At 45.9% G+C, this 20,423-nt stretch overlaps 1 protein-coding gene across 1 annotated transcript in view; it reads left to right on the top strand.

Annotated features, from left to right (window-relative positions):
- LOC139372796 (CBY1 interacting BAR domain containing 1) overlaps positions 1-20,423 on the top strand; it is a 39,820-nt gene that overhangs the window by 7,755 nt on the left and 11,642 nt on the right. The gene's annotated exons all lie outside the window — the stretch shown is intronic.

Here is a 20,423-nt window from a genome sequence, read left to right as displayed (position 1 = left end):
CGTTGTGGATCCTAATGAATCAGATTACATGGACAGTGGGGGCCTGATCCTAGATCAGCACTACTCTGAGACGCGTTGTGGATCCTAATGAATCAGATTACATGGACAGTGGGAGCCTGATCCTAGATCAGCACTACTCTGAGACGCGTTGTGGATCCTAATGAATCAGATTACATGGACAGTGGGAGCCTGATCCTAGATCAGCACTACTCTGAGACGCGTTGTGGATCCTAATGAATCAGATTACATGGACAGTGGGAGCCTGATCCTAGATCAGCACTACTCTGAGACGCGTTGTGGATCCTAATGAATCAGATTACATGGACAGTGGGGGCCTGATCCTAGATCAGCACTTCTCTGAGACGCGTTGTGGATCCTAATGAATCAGATTACATGGACAGTGGGGGCCTGATCCTAGATCAGCACTACTCTGAGACGCTTTGTGAATACAGGTTCTGATGCTTGGCTTCCCCTCCCCCAATCTTAACCTTAACCACTAGTTGGGGAAATAGAAAGCCCACCCAAGATCAGCGTCTAAGGGTTACTTCCCACTACTCCATGTCTGCAGTATGTCTGGTGCTATGGGGTAATGGGCAGACCAGGGTCATGTTCAACACTGTAGCAAAACATGTTGCAACAGAACCAAAAACGGTGTTCCATTTTCTTCTTTTTTAATGCCTCCCTGTTTCACTCAGTGTTCAAAACGTTTCTCCCTACTGGACACGACCCAACATTATAGCACTGTTGTTAATCCATGGCTTTGAGCTGTTAGACTGACACCCAAGCCAACAATTACTATGTTTTATCTATCTATACAGTAGTTGTGTCATGAAAGCATGTTCATTCTGCAGCAGATCTTTCCCACTCTCCTTTTTGTTTTGTTTTTCTGCCATTCACATCATCCGTTCCTTTCAAATGAAACTGGTACCCTGGATAACCTGTTTGAGTGACTCACCATGTGAGCAATGGGAGATTTGATTCATTCTATGAGCACAAATGACAACAAGCTTCTAGCTAGACCTGATCAAGGGCTTTGACCTAAATGACTCCCTATATAGTGCGCTATCTTTACATATGGCTCTGGTCAAAAGTGGTGCACTAAATAGGGAATAGGTTGCCATTTGGGATGCCACCAAGGACTTAGTGGAATGGAATGCATTCTCCACACTTCCCCCTGATGAGTCCTTAATTAACACACTTAGTGGTGTCTGGGGACATACTTTTAACTGGTTGGTTGGTTTTATACTGAGGTGTAATTAGATTGTCAGTTTGATTACTGGGCTCCTTGCTTGCACAATATTTTCTCATTTGTGTGCATAGTGTTTCTTTTCTTATAATTGTATGATTAGCTACAGATCCTGAAGGAAGGGCAGAGGATGATGCGTTGCTATTGAAGAAAGTTTGTATCGTCAATGACACAAGGCCCATTGTTTGGCTTAGCAACGACCACGAAGGGTGAAGAACGTTTCGTAACGTTATGAACCTGTTTTCCTCCGTACAATTTCCATACCCATTGACTTGCATGTGTTTTGCTTGAAATTAACATGCTGCTTATCTGGCTCTATAATATATCCTTTACTACAGCACTACTAATATCCTACTTTGACTTGAAGAATGTGTCTTCTGTACTCTCTTCTGTAATATTTATCTAGCTAACTGCCTTTGGCTTGCTAGTTGGATGGGCAGCTAGCTAGCTAGCCAGTTTAGAATTGCATCGCTAGTTAGCTAGCATTTCAGAGCAACAAACAATGCAAAAAAGTATAATCTATGCAGGCTAAATGAAGCTAGTATGAAACCTTAGCTATCTAGGTTATGATTTCAATGCCTAATTGGAAAATAGTTAGCCAAATAACTACAGTAGCTTGCTGTCTTTTGGTTGCTGGAAAGTTTACAAAATGCTCAACAGCTAGCACGGCAGCTTGATCACTCACTTTCGGCCGTGCAAGTCTGTTGCCGACCTTAAAACATGTTTAGGTTATTTGAACCTGATCTGTCATCGACGACAACTAGCTGGCTCTGGTCTTTGAATTGCACAAAGTGGTGATGTTGTTTTCTCATAAATATTTTGGGTTTATGCTGATGAAGAGTTACACTGCTTCTGCCTGGCCCGAAGAAAGTTCCTCTTTTTAGTTTAGCTATATCTCAAATAAATTACACCGATTCAAATAATATTTGCCTCGTCGATATTGGCTATAAGTAGTATTTAGCAGCCAATTTCCTGCCAATTTTATTTATTTATTTACTTTTTACAGTAGCATGGGATACCCGAGGAGTGCACACCATCCACAGTTGTAGCCTGTATTGAATTTGCATTTTGGCTTTGTATTTGTATTTATTATGGATCCCCATTAGCCAAGGCATCAGCTACTCTTCCTGAGGTTTATTATGGATCCCCATTAGCCAAGGCATCAGCTACTCTTCCTGAGGTTTATTATGGATCCTCATTAGCCAAGGCATCAGCTACTCTTCCTGAGGTTTATTATGGATCCCCATTAGCCAAGGCATCAGCTACTCTTCCTGAGGTTTATTATGGATCCCCATTAGCCAAGGCATCAGCTACTCTTCCTGAGGTTTATTATGGATCCTCATTAGCCAAGGCATCAGCTACTCTTCCTGAGGTTTATTATGGATCCCCATTAGCCAAGGCATCAGCTACTCTTCCTGAGGTTTATTATGGATCCTCATTAGCCAAGGCATCAGCTACTCTTCCTGAGGTTTATTATGGATCCCCATTAGCCAAGGCATCAGCTACTCTTCCTGAGGTTTATTATGGATCCCCATTAGCCAAGGCATCAGCTACTCTTCCTGAGGTTTATTATGGATCCTCATTAGCCAAGGCATCAGCTACTCTTCCTGAGGTTTATTATGGATCCCCATTAGCCAAGGCATCAGCTACTCTTCCTGAGGTTTATTATGGATCCTCATTAGCCAAGGCATCAGCTACTCTTCCTGAGGTTTATTATGGATCCCCATTAGCCAAGGCATCAGCTACTCTTCCTGGGGTTTATCATGGATCCCCATTAGCCAAGGCATCAGCTACTCTTCCTGAGGTTTATTATGGATCCTCATTAGCCAAGGCATCAGCTACTCTTCCTGAGGTTTATTATGGATCCCCATTAGCCAAGGCATCAGCTACTCTTCCTGAGGTTTATTATGGATCCCCATTAGCCAAGGCATCAGCTACTCTTCCTGAGGTTTATTATGGATCCCCATTAGCCAAGGCATCAGCTACTCTTCCTGAGGTTTATTATGGATCCTCATTAGCCAAGGCATCAGCTACTCTTCCTGAGGTTTATTATGGATCCCCATTAGCCAAGGCATCAGCTACTCTTCCTGAGGTTTATTATGGATCCTCATTAGCCAAGGCATCAGCTACTCTTCCTGAGGTTTATTATGGATCCCCATTAGCCAAGGCATCAGCTACTCTTCCTGAGGTTTATTATGGATCCCCATTAGCCAAGGCATCAGCTACTCTTCCTGAGGTTTATTATGGATCCCCATTAGCCAAGGCATCAGCTACTCTTCCTGAGGTTTATTATGGATCCTCATTAGCCAAGGCATCAGCTACTCTTCCTGAGGTTTATTATGGATCCTCATTAGCCAAGGCATCAGCTACTCTTCCTGAGGTTTATTATGGATCCCCATTAGCCAAGGCATCAGCTACTCTTCCTGAGGTTTATTATGGATCCTCATTAGCCAAGGCATCAGCTACTCTTCCTGAGGTTTATTATGGATCCCCATTAGCCAAGGCATCAGCTACTCTTCCTGAGGTTTATTATGGATCCCCATTAGCCAAGGCATCAGCTACTCTTCCTGAGGTTTATTATGGATCCCCATTAGCCAAGGCATCAGCTACTCTTCCTGAGGTTTATTATGGATCCCCATTAGCCAAGGCATCAGCTACTCTTCCTGAGGTTTATTATGGATCCTCATTAGCCAAGGCATCAGCTACTCTTCCTGAGGTTTATTATGGATCCCCATTAGCCAAGGCATCAGCTACTCTTCCTGAGGTTTATTATGGATCCCCATTAGCCAAGGCATCAGCTACTCTTCCTGAGGTTTATTATGGATCCTCATTAGCCAAGGCATCAGCTACTCTTCCTGAGGTTTATTATGGATCCCCATTAGCCAAGGCATCAGCTACTCTTCCTGAGGTTTATTATGGATCCTCATTAGCCAAGGCATCAGCTACTCTTCCTGAGGTTTATTATGGATCCCCATTAGCCAAGGCATCAGCTACTCTTCCTGGGGTTTATCATGGATCCCCATTAGCCAAGGCATCAGCTACTCTTCCTGAGGTTTATTATGGATCCTCATTAGCCAAGGCATCAGCTACTCTTCCTGAGGTTTATTATGGATCCCCATTAGCCAAGGCATCAGCTACTCTTCCTGAGGTTTATTATGGATCCCCATTAGCCAAGGCATCAGCTACTCTTCCTGAGGTTTATTATGGATCCCCATTAGCCAAGGCATCAGCTACTCTTCCTGAGGTTTATTATGGATCCTCATTAGCCAAGGCATCAGCTACTCTTCCTGAGGTTTATTATGGATCCCCATTAGCCAAGGCATCAGCTACTCTTCCTGGGGTTTATCATGGATCCCCATTAGCCAAGGCATCAGCTACTCTTCCTGAGGTTTATTATGGATCCCCATTAGCCAAGGCATCAGCTACTCTTCCTGAGGTTTATTATGGATCCTCATTAGCCAAGGCATCAGCTACTCTTCCTGAGGTTTATTATGGATCCCCATTAGCCAAGGCATCAGCTACTCTTCCTGAGGTTTATTATGGATCCTCATTAGCCAAGGCATCAGCTACTCTTCCTGAGGTTTATTATGGATCCCCATTAGCCAAGGCATCAGCTACTCTTCCTGAGGTTTATTATGGATCCCCATTAGCCAAGGCATCAGCTACTCTTCCTGAGGTTTATTATGGATCCTCATTAGCCAAGGCATCAGCTACTCTTCCTGAGGTTTATTATGGATCCCCATTAGCCAAGGCATCAGCTACTCTTCCTGAGGTTTATTATGGATCCTCATTAGCCAAGGCATCAGCTACTCTTCCTGAGGTTTATTATGGATCCCCATTAGCCAAGGCATCAGCTACTCTTCCTGGGGTTTATCATGGATCCCCATTAGCCAAGGCATCAGCTACTCTTCCTGAGGTTTATTATGGATCCTCATTAGCCAAGGCATCAGCTACTCTTCCTGAGGTTTATTATGGATCCCCATTAGCCAAGGCATCAGCTACTCTTCCTGAGGTTTATTATGGATCCCCATTAGCCAAGGCATCAGCTACTCTTCCTGAGGTTTATTATGGATCCCCATTAGCCAAGGCATCAGCTACTCTTCCTGAGGTTTATTATGGATCCCCATTAGCCAAGGCATCAGCTACTCTTCCTGAGGTTTATTATGGATCCCCATTAGCCAAAGCATCAGCTACTCTTCCTGGGGTTTATTATGGATCCCCATTAGCCAAGGCATCAGCTACTCTTCCTGAGGTTTATTATGGATCCCCATTAGCCAAGGCATCAGCTACTCTTCCTGAGGTTTATTATGGATCCTCATTAGCCAAGGCATCAGCTACTCTTCCTGAGGTTTATTATGGATCCCCATTAGCCAAGGCATCAGCTACTCTTCCTGAGGTTTATTATGGATCCCCATTAGCCAAGGCATCAGCTACTCTTCCTGAGGTTTATTATGGATCCCCATTAGCCAAGGCATCAGCTACTCTTCCTGGGGTTTATTATGGATCCCCATTAGCCAAGGCATCAGCTACTCTTCCTGGGGTTTATTATGGATCCCCATTAGCCAAGGCATCAGCTACTCTTCCTGAGGTTTATTATGGATCCCCATTAGCCAAGGCATCAGCTACTCTTCCTGAGGTTTATTATGGATCCCCATTAGCCAAGGCATCAGCTACTCTTCCTGAGGTTTATTATGGATCCCCATTAGCCAAGGCATCAGCTACTCTTCCTGGGGTTTATTATGGATCCCCATTAGCCAAGGCATCAGCTACTCTTCCTGAGGTTTATTATGGATCCCCATTAGCCAAGGCATCAGCTACTCTTCCTGAGGTTTATTATGGATCCCCATTAGCCAAGGCATCAGCTACTCTTCCTGGGGTTTATTATGGATCCCCATTAGCCAAGGCATCAGCTACTCTTCCTGAGGTTTATTATGGATCCCCATTAGCCAAGGCATCAGCTACTCTTCCTGAGGTTTATTATGGATCCTCATTAGCCAAGGCATCAGCTACTCTTCCTGAGGTTTATTATGGATCCCCATTAGCCAAGGCATCAGCTACTCTTCCTGAGGTTTATTATGGATCCCCATTAGCCAAGGCATCAGCTACTCTTCCTGAGGTTTATTATGGATCCCCATTAGCCAAGGCATCAGCTACTCTTCCTGAGGTTTATTATGGATCCCCATTAGCCAAGGCATCAGCTACTCTTCCTGAGGTTTATTATGGATCCCCATTAGCCAAGGCATCAGCTACTCTTCCTGGGGTTTATTATGGATCCCCATTAGCCAAGGCATCAGCTACTCTTCCTGGGGTTTATTATGGATCCCCATTAGCCAAGGCATCAGCTACTCTTCCTGGGGTTTATTATGGATCCCCATTAGCCAAGGCATCAGCTACTCTTCCTGAGGTTTATTATGGATCCCCATTAGCCAAGGCATCAGCTACTCTTCCTGAGGTTTATTATGGATCCCCATTAGCCAAGGCATCAGCTACTCTTCCTGGGGTTTATTATGGATCCCCATTAGCCAAGGCATCAGCTACTCTTCCTGGGGTTTATTATGGATCCCCATTAGCCAAGGCATCAGCTACTCTTCCTGAGGTTTATTATGGATCCTCATTAGCCAAGGCATCAGCTACTCTTCCTGGGGTTTATTAGGGATCCCCATTAGCCAAGGCATCAGCTACTCTTCCTGAGGTTTATTATGGATCCCCATTAGCCAAGGCATCAGCTACTCTTCCTGAGGTTTATTAGGGATCCCCATTAGCCAAGGCATCAGCTACTCTTCCTGGGGTTTATTATGGATCTCCATTAGCCAAGGCATCAGCTACTCTTCCTGAGGTTTATTATGGATCCCCATTAGCCAAGGCATCAGCTACTCTTCCTGAGGTTTATTAGGGATCCTCATTAGCCAAGGCATCAGCTACTCTTCCTGAGGTTTATTATGGATCCCCATTAGCCAAGGCATCAGCTACTCTTCCTGAGGTTTATTATGGATCCCCATTAGCCAAGGCATCAGCTACTCTTCCTGAGGTTTATTATGGATCCCCATTAGCCAAGGCATCAGCTACTCTTCCTGAGGTTTATTATGGATCCCCATTAGCCAAGGCATCAGCTACTCTTCCTGAGGTTTATTATGGATCCCCATTAGCCAAGGCATCAGCTACTCTTCCTGAGGTTTATTATGGATCCCCATTAGCCAAGGCATCAGCTACTCTTCCTGGGGTTTATTATGGATCCCCATTAGCCAAGGCATCAGCTACTCTTCCTGGGGTTTATTATGGATCCCCATTAGCCAAGGCATCAGCTACTCTTCCTGGGGTTTATTATGGATCCCCATTAGCCAAGGCATCAGCTACTCTTCCTGAGGTTTATTATGGATCCCCATTAGCCAAGGCATCAGCTACTCTTCCTGAGGTTTATTATGGATCCCCATTAGCCAAGGCATCAGCTACTCTTCCTGGGGTTTATTATGGATCCCCATTAGCCAAGGCATCAGCTACTCTTCCTGGGGTTTATTATGGATCCCCATTAGCCAAGGCATCAGCTACTCTTCCTGAGGTTTATTATGGATCCTCATTAGCCAAGGCATCAGCTACTCTTCCTGGGGTTTATTAGGGATCCCCATTAGCCAAGGCATCAGCTACTCTTCCTGAGGTTTATTATGGATCCCCATTAGCCAAGGCATCAGCTACTCTTCCTGAGGTTTATTAGGGATCCCCATTAGCCAAGGCATCAGCTACTCTTCCTGAGGTTTATTATGGATCCCCATTAGCCAAGGCATCAGCTACTCTTCCTGGGGTTTATTATGGATCCCCATTAGCCAAGGCATCAGCTACTCTTCCTGAGGTTTATTAGGGATCCCCATTAGCCAAGGCATCAGCTACTCTTCCTGTGGTTTATTAGGGATCCCCATTAGCCAAGGCATCAGCTACTCTTCCTGAGGTTTATTATGGATCCCCATTAGCCAAGGCATCAGCTACTCTTCCTGGGGTTTATTATGGATCCTCATTAGCCAAGGCATCAGCTACTCTTCCTGAGGTTTATTATGGATCCCCATTAGCCAAGGCATCAGCTACTCTTCCTGAGGTTTATTATGGATCCCCATTAGCCAAGGCATCAGCTACTCTTCCTGAGGTTTATTAGGGATCCCCATTAGCCAAGGCATCAGCTACTCTTCCTGAGGTTTATTAGGGATCCCCATTAGCCAAGGCATCAGCTACTCTTCCTGATGTTTATCATGGATCCCCATTAGCCAAGGCATCAGCTACTCTTCCTGGGGTTTATTATGGATCCCCATTAGCCAAGGCATCAGCTACTCTTCCTGAGGTTTATTATGGATCGCCATTAGCCAAGGCATCAGCTACTCTTCCTGGGGTTTATTATGGATCCCCATTAGCCAAGGCATCAGCTACTCTTCCTGGGGTTTATTATGGATCCCCATTAGCCAAGGCATCAGCTACTCTGAGGTTTATTTCCTGAGGTTTATTATGGATCCCCATTAGCCAAGGCATCAGCTACTCTTCCTGAGGTTTATTATGGATCCCCATTAGCCAAGGCATCAGCTACTCTTCCTGGGGTTTATTATGGATCCCCATTAGCCAAGGCATCAGCTACTCTTCCTGGGGTTTATTATGGATCCCCATTAGCCAAGGCATCAGCTACTCTTCCTGAGGTTTATTATGGATCCTCATTAGCCAAGGCATCAGCTACTCTTCCTGGGGTTTATTAGGGATCCCCATTAGCCAAGGCATCAGCTACTCTTCCTGAGGTTTATTATGGATCCCCATTAGCCAAGGCATCAGCTACTCTTCCTGAGGTTTATTAGGGATCCCCATTAGCCAAGGCATCAGCTACTCTTCCTGAGGTTTATTATGGATCCCCATTAGCCAAGGCATCAGCTACTCTTCCTGGGGTTTATTATGGATCCCCATTAGCCAAGGCATCAGCTACTCTTCCTGAGGTTTATTAGGGATCCCCATTAGCCAAGGCATCAGCTACTCTTCCTGTGGTTTATTAGGGATCCCCATTAGCCAAGGCATCAGCTACTCTTCCTGAGGTTTATTATGGATCCCCATTAGCCAAGGCATCAGCTACTCTTCCTGGGGTTTATTATGGATCCTCATTAGCCAAGGCATCAGCTACTCTTCCTGAGGTTTATTATGGATCCCCATTAGCCAAGGCATCAGCTACTCTTCCTGAGGTTTATTATGGATCCCCATTAGCCAAGGCATCAGCTACTCTTCCTGAGGTTTATTAGGGATCCCCATTAGCCAAGGCATCAGCTACTCTTCCTGAGGTTTATTAGGGATCCCCATTAGCCAAGGCATCAGCTACTCTTCCTGATGTTTATCATGGATCCCCATTAGCCAAGGCATCAGCTACTCTTCCTGGGGTTTATTATGGATCCCCATTAGCCAAGGCATCAGCTACTCTTCCTGAGGTTTATTATGGATCGCCATTAGCCAAGGCATCAGCTACTCTTCCTGGGGTTTATTATGGATCCCCATTAGCCAAGGCATCAGCTACTCTTCCTGGGGGTTATTATGGATCCCCATTAGCCAAGGCATCAGCTACTCTTCCTGAGGTTTATTATGGATCCCCATTAGCCAAGGCATCAGCTACTCTTCCTGAGGTTTATTATGGATCCCCATTAGCCAAGGCATCAGCTACTCTTCCTGAGGTTTATTATGGATCCCCATTAGCCAAGGCATCAGCTACTCTTCCTGAGGTTTATTATGGATCCCCATTAGCCAAGGCATCAGCTACTCTTCCTGAGGTTTATTATGGATCCCCATTAGCCAAGGCATCAGCTACTCTTCCTGAGGTTTATTATGGATCCCCATTAGCCAAGGCATCAGCTACTCTTCCTGGGGTTTATTATGGATCCCCATTAGCCAAGGCATCAGCTACTCTTCCTGGGGTTTATTATGGATCCCCATTAGCCAAGGCATCAGCTACTCTTCCTGGGGTTTATTATGGATCCCCATTAGCCAAGGCATCAGCTACTCTTCCTGAGGTTTATTATGGATCCCCATTAGCCAAGGCATCAGCTACTCTTCCTGAGGTTTATTATGGATCCCCATTAGCCAAGGCATCAGCTACTCTTCCTGGGGTTTATTATGGATCCCCATTAGCCAAGGCATCAGCTACTCTTCCTGGGGTTTATTATGGATCCTCATTAGCCAAGGCATCAGCTACTCTTCCTGAGGTTTATTATGGATCCCCATTAGCCAAGGCATCAGCTACTCTTCCTGAGGTTTATTATGGATCCCCATTAGCCAAGGCATCAGCTACTCTTCCTGAGGTTTATTATGGATCCCCATTAGCCAAGGCATCAGCTACTCTTCCTGAGGTTTATTATGGATCCCCATTAGCCAAGGCATCAGCTACTCTTCCTGAGGTTTATTATGGATCCCCATTAGCCAAGGCATCAGCTACTCTTCCTGAGGTTTATTATGGATCCCCATTAGCCAAGGCATCAGCTACTCTTCCTGGGGTTTATTATGGATCCCCATTAGCCAAGGCATCAGCTACTCTTCCTGGGGTTTATTATGGATCCCCATTAGCCAAGGCATCAGCTACTCTTCCTGGGGTTTATTATGGATCCCCATTAGCCAAGGCATCAGCTACTCTTCCTGAGGTTTATTATGGATCCCCATTAGCCAAGGCATCAGCTACTCTTCCTGAGGTTTATTATGGATCCCCATTAGCCAAGGCATCAGCTACTCTTCCTGGGGTTTATTATGGATCCCCATTAGCCAAGGCATCAGCTACTCTTCCTGGGGTTTATTATGGATCCCCATTAGCCAAGGCATCAGCTACTCTTCCTGAGGTTTATTATGGATCCCCATTAGCCAAGGCATCAGCTACTCTTCCTGAGGTTTATTATGGATCCCCATTAGCCAAGGCATCAGCTACTCTTCCTGAGGTTTATTATGGATCCCCATTAGCCAAGGCATCAGCTACTCTTCCTGAGGTTTATTATGGATCCCCATTAGCCAAGGCATCAGCTACTCTTCCTGAGGTTTATTATGGATCCCCATTAGCCAAGGCATCAGCTACTCTTCCTGGGGTTTATTATGGATCCCCATTAGCCAAGGCATCAGCTACTCTTCCTGGGGTTTATTATGGATCCCCATTAGCCAAGGCATCAGCTACTCTTCCTGGGGTTTATTATGGATCCCCATTAGCCAAGGCATCAGCTACTCTTCCTGAGGTTTATTATGGATCCCCATTAGCCAAGGCATCAGCTACTCTTCCTGAGGTTTATTATGGATCCCCATTAGCCAAGGCATCAGCTACTCTTCCTGAGGTTTATTATGGATCCCCATTAGCCAAGGCATCAGCTACTCTTCCTGAGGTTTATTATGGATCCCCATTAGCCAAGGCATCAGCTACTCTTCCTGAGGTTTATTATGGATCCCCATTAGCCAAGGCATCAGCTACTCTTCCTGAGGTTTATTATGGATCCCCATTAGCCAAGGCATCAGCTACTCTTCCTGGGGTTTATTATGGATCCCCATTAGCCAAGGCATCAGCTACTCTTCCTGGGGTTTATTATGGATCCCCATTAGCCAAGGCATCAGCTACTCTTCCTGAGGTTTATTATGGATCCCCATTAGCCAAGGCATCAGCTACTCTTCCTGAGGTTTATTATGGATCCCCATTAGCCAAGGCATCAGCTACTCTTCCTGAGGTTTATTATGGATCCCCATTAGCCAAGGCATCAGCTACTCTTCCTGAGGTTTATTATGGATCCCCATTAGCCAAGGCATCAGCTACTCTTCCTGGGGTTTATTATGGATCCCCATTAGCCAAGGCATCAGCTACTCTTCCTGAGGTTTATTATGGATCCCCATTAGCCAAGGCATCAGCTACTCTTCCTGAGGTTTATTATGGATCCTCATTAGCCAAGGCATCAGCTACTCTTCCTGAGGTTTATTATGGATCCCCATTAGCCAAGGCATCAGCTACTCTTCCTGAGGTTTATTATGGATCCCCATTAGCCAAGGCATCAGCTACTCTTCCTGAGGTTTATTATGGATCCCCATTAGCCAAGGCATCAGCTACTCTTCCTGGGGTTTATTATGGATCCCCATTAGCCAAGGCATCAGCTACTCTTCCTGGGGTTTATTATGGATCCCCATTAGCCAAGGCATCAGCTACTCTTCCTGAGGTTTATTATGGATCCCCATTAGCCAAGGCATCAGCTACTCTTCCTGAGGTTTATTATGGATCCCCATTAGCCAAGGCATCAGCTACTCTTCCTGAGGTTTATTATGGATCCCCATTAGCCAAGGCATCAGCTACTCTTCCTGGGGTTTATTATGGATCCCCATTAGCCAAGGCATCAGCTACTCTTCCTGAGGTTTATTATGGATCCCCATTAGCCAAGGCATCAGCTACTCTTCCTGAGGTTTATTATGGATCCCCATTAGCCAAGGCATCAGCTACTCTTCCTGGGGTTTATTATGGATCCCCATTAGCCAAGGCATCAGCTACTCTTCCTGAGGTTTATTATGGATCCCCATTAGCCAAGGCATCAGCTACTCTTCCTGAGGTTTATTATGGATCCTCATTAGCCAAGGCATCAGCTACTCTTCCTGAGGTTTATTATGGATCCCCATTAGCCAAGGCATCAGCTACTCTTCCTGAGGTTTATTATGGATCCCCATTAGCCAAGGCATCAGCTACTCTTCCTGAGGTTTATTATGGATCCCCATTAGCCAAGGCATCAGCTACTCTTCCTGAGGTTTATTATGGATCCCCATTAGCCAAGGCATCAGCTACTCTTCCTGAGGTTTATTATGGATCCCCATTAGCCAAGGCATCAGCTACTCTTCCTGGGGTTTATTATGGATCCCCATTAGCCAAGGCATCAGCTACTCTTCCTGGGGTTTATTATGGATCCCCATTAGCCAAGGCATCAGCTACTCTTCCTGGGGTTTATTATGGATCCCCATTAGCCAAGGCATCAGCTACTCTTCCTGAGGTTTATTATGGATCCCCATTAGCCAAGGCATCAGCTACTCTTCCTGAGGTTTATTATGGATCCCCATTAGCCAAGGCATCAGCTACTCTTCCTGGGGTTTATTATGGATCCCCATTAGCCAAGGCATCAGCTACTCTTCCTGGGGTTTATTATGGATCCCCATTAGCCAAGGCATCAGCTACTCTTCCTGGGGTTTATTATGGATCCTCATTAGCCAAGGCATCAGCTACTCTTCCTGGGGTTTATTAGGGATCCCCATTAGCCAAGGCATCAGCTACTCTTCCTGAGGTTTATTATGGATCCCCATTAGCCAAGGCATCAGCTACTCTTCCTGAGGTTTATTAGGGATCCCCATTAGCCAAGGCATCAGCTACTCTTCCTGGGGTTTATTATGGATCTCCATTAGCCAAGGCATCAGCTACTCTTCCTGAGGTTTATTATGGATCCCCATTAGCCAAGGCATCAGCTACTCTTCCTGAGGTTTATTAGGGATCCTCATTAGCCAAGGCATCAGCTACTCTTCCTGAGGTTTATTATGGATCCCCATTAGCCAAGGCATCAGCTACTCTTCCTGAGGTTTATTATGGATCCCCATTAGCCAAGGCATCAGCTACTCTTCCTGAGGTTTATTATGGATCCCCATTAGCCAAGGCATCAGCTACTCTTCCTGAGGTTTATTATGGATCCCCATTAGCCAAGGCATCAGCTACTCTTCCTGAGGTTTATTATGGATCCCCATTAGCCAAGGCATCAGCTACTCTTCCTGGGGTTTATTATGGATCCCCATTAGCCAAGGCATCAGCTACTCTTCCTGGGGTTTATTATGGATCCCCATTAGCCAAGGCATCAGCTACTCTTCCTGGGGTTTATTATGGATCCCCATTAGCCAAGGCATCAGCTACTCTTCCTGAGGTTTATTATGGATCCCCATTAGCCAAGGCATCAGCTACTCTTCCTGAGGTTTATTATGGATCCCCATTAGCCAAGGCATCAGCTACTCTTCCTGGGGTTTATTATGGATCCCCATTAGCCAAGGCATCAGCTACTCTTCCTGGGGTTTATTATGGATCCCCATTAGCCAAGGCATCAGCTACTCTTCCTGAGGTTTATTATGGATCCTCATTAGCCAAGGCATCAGCTACTCTTCCTGGGGTTTATTAGGGATCCCCATTAGCCAAGGCATCAGCTACTCTTCCTGAGGTTTATTATGGATCCCCATTAGCCAAGGCATCAGCTACTCTTCCTGAGGTTTATTAGGGATCCCCATTAGCCAAGGCATCAGCTACTCTTCCTGAGGTTTATTATGGATCCCCATTAGCCAAGGCATCAGCTACTCTTCCTGGGGTTTATTATGGATCCCCATTAGCCAAGGCATCAGCTACTCTTCCTGAGGTTTATTAGGGATCCCCATTAGCCAAGGCATCAGCTACTCTTCCTGTGGTTTATTAGGGATCCCCATTAGCCAAGGCATCAGCTACTCTTCCTGAGGTTTATTATGGATCCCCATTAGCCAAGGCATCAGCTACTCTTCCTGGGGTTTATTATGGATCCTCATTAGCCAAGGCATCAGCTACTCTTCCTGAGGTTTATTATGGATCCCCATTAGCCAAGGCATCAGCTACTCTTCCTGAGGTTTATTATGGATCCCCATTAGCCAAGGCATCAGCTACTCTTCCTGAGGTTTATTAGGGATCCCCATTAGCCAAGGCATCAGCTACTCTTCCTGAGGTTTATTAGGGATCCCCATTAGCCAAGGCATCAGCTACTCTTCCTGATGTTTATCATGGATCCCCATTAGCCAAGGCATCAGCTACTCTTCCTGGGGTTTATTATGGATCCCCATTAGCCAAGGCATCAGCTACTCTTCCTGGGGTTTATTATGGATCGCCATTAGCCAAGGCATCAGCTACTCTTCCTGGGGTTTATTATGGATCCCCATTAGCCAAGGCATCAGCTACTCTTCCTGGGGTTTATTATGGATCCCCATTAGCCAAGGCATCAGCTACTCTTCCTGAGGTTTATTATGGATCCCCATTAGCCAAGGCATCAGCTACTCTTCCTGAGGTTTATTATGGATCCCCATTAGCCAAGGCATCAGCTACTCTTCCTGAGGTTTATTATGGATCCCCATTAGCCAAGGCATCAGCTACTCTTCCTGAGGTTTATTATGGATCCCCATTAGCCAAGGCATCAGCTACTCTTCCTGAGGTTTATTATGGATCCCCATTAGCCAAGGCATCAGCTACTCTTCCTGAGGTTTATTATGGATCCCCATTAGCCAAGGCATCAGCTACTCTTCCTGAGGTTTATTATGGATCCCCATTAGCCAAGGCATCAGCTACTCTTCCTGGGGTTTATTATGGATCCCCATTAGCCAAGGCATCAGCTACTCTTCCTGGGGTTTATTATGGATCCCCATTAGCCAAGGCATCAGCTACTCTTCCTGGGGTTTATTATGGATCCCCATTAGCCAAGGCATCAGCTACTCTTCCTGAGGTTTATTATGGATCCCCATTAGCCAAGGCATCAGCTACTCTTCCTGAGGTTTATTATGGATCCCCATTAGCCAAGGCATCAGCTACTCTTCCTGGGGTTTATTATGGATCCCCATTAGCCAAGGCATCAGCTACTCTTCCTGGGGTTTATTATGGATCCTCATTAGCCAAGGCATCAGCTACTCTTCCTGAGGTTTATTATGGATCCCCATTAGCCAAGGCATCAGCTACTCTTCCTGAGGTTTATTATGGATCCCCATTAGCCAAGGCATCAGCTACTCTTCCTGAGGTTTATTATGGATCCCCATTAGCCAAGGCATCAGCTACTCTTCCTGAGGTTTATTATGGATCCCCATTAGCCAAGGCATCAGCTACTCTTCCTGAGGTTTATTATGGATCCCCATTAGCCAAGGCATCAGCTACTCTTCCTGAGGTTTATTATGGATCCCCATTAGCCAAGGCATCAGCTACTCTTCCTGAGGTTTATTATGGATCCCCATTAGCCAAGGCATCAGCTACTCTTCCTGGGGTTTATTATGGATCCCCATTAGCCAAGGCATCAGCTACTCTTCCTGGGGTTTATTATGGATCCCCATTAGCCAAGGCATCAGCTACTCTTCCTGGGGTTTATTATGGATCCCCATTAGCCAAGGCATCAGCTACTCTTCCTGAGGTTTATTATGGATCCCCATTAGCCAAGGCATCAGCTACTCTTCCTGAGGTTTATTATGGATCCCCATTAGCCAAGGCATCAGCTACTCTTCCTGGGGTTTATTATGGATCCCCATTAGCCAAGGCATCAGCTACTCTTCCTGGGGTTTATTATGGATCCTCATTAGCCAAGGCATCAGCTACTCTTCCTGAGGTTTATTATGGATCCCCATTAGCCAAGGCATCAGCTACTCTTCCTGAGGTTTATTATGGATCCCCATTAGCCAAGGCATCAGCTACTCTTCCTGAGGTTTATTATGGATCCCCATTAGCCAAGGCATCAGCTACTCTTCCTGAGGTTTATTATGGATCCCCATTAGCCAAGGCATCAGCTACTCTTCCTGGGGTTTATTATGGATCCCCATTAGCCAAGGCATCAGCTACTCTTCCTGGGGTTTATTATGGATCCCCATTAGCCAAGGCATCAGCTACTCTTCCTGGGGTTTATTATGGATCCCCATTAGCCAAGGCATCAGCTACTCTTCCTGGGGTTTATTATGGATCCCCATTAGCCAAGGCATCAGCTACTCTTCCTGAGGTTTATTATGGATCCCCATTAGCCAAGGCATCAGCTACTCTTCCTGAGGTTTATTATGGATCCCCATTAGCCAAGGCATCAGCTACTCTTCCTGGGGTTTATTATGGATCCCCATTAGCCAAGGCATCAGCTACTCTTCCTGGGGTTTATTATGGATCCCCATTAGCCAAGGCATCAGCTACTCTTCCTGAGGTTTATTATGGATCCCCATTAGCCAAGGCATCAGCTACTCTTCCTGGGGTTTATTAGGGATCCCCATTAGCCAAGGCATCAGCTACTCTTCCTGAGGTTTATTATGGATCCCCATTAGCCAAGGCATCAGCTACTCTTCCTGAGGTTTATTAGGGATCCCCATTAGCCAAGGCATCAGCTACTCTTCCTGAGGTTTATTATGGATCCCCATTAGCCAAGGCATCAGCTACTCTTCCTGGGGTTTATTATGGATCCCCATTAGCCAAGGCATCAGCTACTCTTCCTGAGGTTTATTAGGGATCCCCATTAGCCAAGGCATCAGCTACTCTTCCTGTGGTTTATTAGGGATCCCCATTAGCCAAGGCATCAGCTACTCTTCCTGAGGTTTATTATGGATCCCCATTAGCCAAGGCATCAGCTACTCTTCCTGGGGTTTATTATGGATCCTCATTAGCCAAGGCATCAGCTACTCTTCCTGAGGTTTATTATGGATCCCCATTAGCCAAGGCATCAGCTACTCTTCCTGAGGTTTATTATGGATCCCCATTAGCCAAGGCATCAGCTACTCTTCCTGAGGTTTATTAGGGATCCCCATTAGCCAAGGCATCAGCTACTCTTCCTGATGTTTATCATGGATCCCCATTAGCCAAGGCATCAGCTACTCTTCCTGGGGTTTATTATGGATCCCCATTAGCCAAGGCATCAGCTACTCTTCCTGAGGTTTATTATGGATCGCCATTAGCCAAGGCATCAGCTACTCTTCCTGGGGTTTATTATGGATCCCCATTAGCCAAGGCATCAGCTACTCTTCCTGGGGTTTATTATGGATCCCCATTAGCCAAGGCATCAGCTACTCTTCCTGAGGTTTATTATGGATCCCCATTAGCCAAGGCATCAGCTACTCTTCCTGAGGTTTATTATGGATCCCCATTAGCCAAGGCATCAGCTACTCTTCCTGAGGTTTATTATGGATCCCCATTAGCCAAGGCATCAGCTACTCTTCCTGAGGTTTATTATGGATCCCCATTAGCCAAGGCATCAGCTACTCTTCCTGAGGTTTATTATGGATCCCCATTAGCCAAGGCATCAGCTACTCTTCCTGAGGTTTATTATGGATCCCCATTAGCCAAGGCATCAGCTACTCTTCCTGGGGTTTATTATGGATCCCCATTAGCCAAGGCATCAGCTACTCTTCCTGAGGTTTATTAGGGATCCCCATTAGCCAAGGCATCAGCTACTCTTCCTGTGGTTTATTAGGGATCCCCATTAGCCAAGGCATCAGCTACTCTTCCTGAGGTTTATTATGGATCCCCATTAGCCAAGGCATCAGCTACTCTTCCTGGGGTTTATTATGGATCCTCATTAGCCAAGGCATCAGCTACTCTTCCTGAGGTTTATTAGGGATCCCCATTAGCCAAGGCATCAGCTACTCTTCCTGGGGTTTATTAGGGATCCCCATTAGCCAAGGCATCAGCTACTCTTCCTGGGGTTTATTATGGATCCCCATTAGCCAAGGTATCAGCTACTCTTCCTGAGGTTTATTATGGATCCCCATTAGCCAAGGCATCAGCTACTCTTCCTGAGGTTTATTATGGATCCCCATTAGCCAAGGCATCAGCTACTCTTCCTGAGGTTTATTATGGATCCCCATTAGCCAAGGCATCAGCTACTCTTCCTGAGGTTTATTATGGATCCCCATTAGCCAAGGCATCAGCTACTCTTCCTGAGGTTTATTATGGATCCCCATTAGCCAAGGCATCAGCTACTCTTCCTGAGGTTTATTATGGATCCCCATTAGCCAAGGCATCAGCTACTCTTCCTGGGGTTTATTATGGATCCCCATTAGCCAAGGCATCAGCTACTCTTCCTGAGGTTTATTACTCTTCCTGGGATCCCCATTAGCCAAGGCATCAGCTACTCTTCCTGTGGTTTATTAGGGATCCCCATTAGCCAAGGCATCAGCTACTCTTCCTGAGGTGTAATATGGATCCCCATTAGCCAAGGCATCAGCTACTCTTCCTGGGGTTTATTATGGATCCTCATTAGCCAAGGCATCAGCTACTCTTCCTGAGGTTTATTATGGATCCCCATTAGCCAAGGCATCAGCTACTCTTCCTGAGGTTTATTATGGATCCCCATTAGCCAAGGCATCAGCTACTCTTCCTGAGGTTTATTAGGGATCCCCATTAGCCAAGGCATCAGCTACTCTTCCTGAGGTTTATTAGGGATCCCCATTAGCCAAGGCATCAGCTACTCTTCCTGAGGTTTATTATGGATCCCCATTAGCCAAGGCATCAGCTACTCTTCCTGGGGTTTATTATGGATCCCCATTAGCCAAGGCATCAGCTACTCTTCCTGAGGTTTATTATGGATCCCCATTAGCCAAGGCATCAGCTACTCTTCCTGGGGTTTATTATAGATCCCCATTAGCCAAGGCATCAGCTACTCTTCCTGGGGTTTATTATGGATCCCCATTAGCCAAGGCATCAGCTACTCTTCCTGAGGTTTATTATGGATCCCCATTAGCCAAGGCATCAGCTACTCTTCCTGAGGTTTATTATGGATCCCCATTAGCCAAGGCATCAGCTACTCTTCCTGAGGTTTATTATGGATCCCCATTAGCCAAGGCATCAGCTACTCTTCCTGAGGTTTATTATGGATCCCCATTAGCCAAGGCATCAGCTACTCTTCCTGAGGTTTATTATGGATCCCCATTAGCCAAGGCATCAGCTACTCTTCCTGAGGTTTATTATGGATCCCCATTAGCCAAGGCATCAGCTACTCTTCCTGAGGTTTATTATGGATCCCCATTAGCCAAGGCATCAGCTACTCTTCCTGAGGTTTATTATGGATCGCCATTAGCCAAGGCATCAGCTACTCTTCCTGGGGTTTATTATGGATCCCCATTAGCCAAGGCATCAGCTACTCTTCCTGGGGTTTATTATGGATCCCCATTAGCCAAGGCATCAGCTACTCTTCCTGAGGTTTATTATGGATCCCCATTAGCCAAGGCATCAGCTACTCTTCCTGAGGTTTATTATGGATCCCCATTAGCCAAGGCATCAGCTACTCTTCCTGAGGTTTATTATGGATCCCCATTAGCCAAGGCATCAGCTACTCTTCCTGAGGTTTATTATGGATCCCCATTAGCCAAGGCATCAGCTACTCTTCCTGAGGTTTATTATGGATCCCCATTAGCCAAGGCATCAGCTACTCTTCCTGAGGTTTATTATGGATCCCCATTAGCCAAG

This window comes from Oncorhynchus clarkii, chromosome 18, assembly GCF_045791955.1.
Source record: "Oncorhynchus clarkii lewisi isolate Uvic-CL-2024 chromosome 18, UVic_Ocla_1.0, whole genome shotgun sequence".
Classification (NCBI taxonomy): domain Eukaryota; kingdom Metazoa; phylum Chordata; class Actinopteri; order Salmoniformes; family Salmonidae; genus Oncorhynchus; species Oncorhynchus clarkii.
This window is presented reverse-complemented; position numbering and strand designations above follow the sequence as displayed.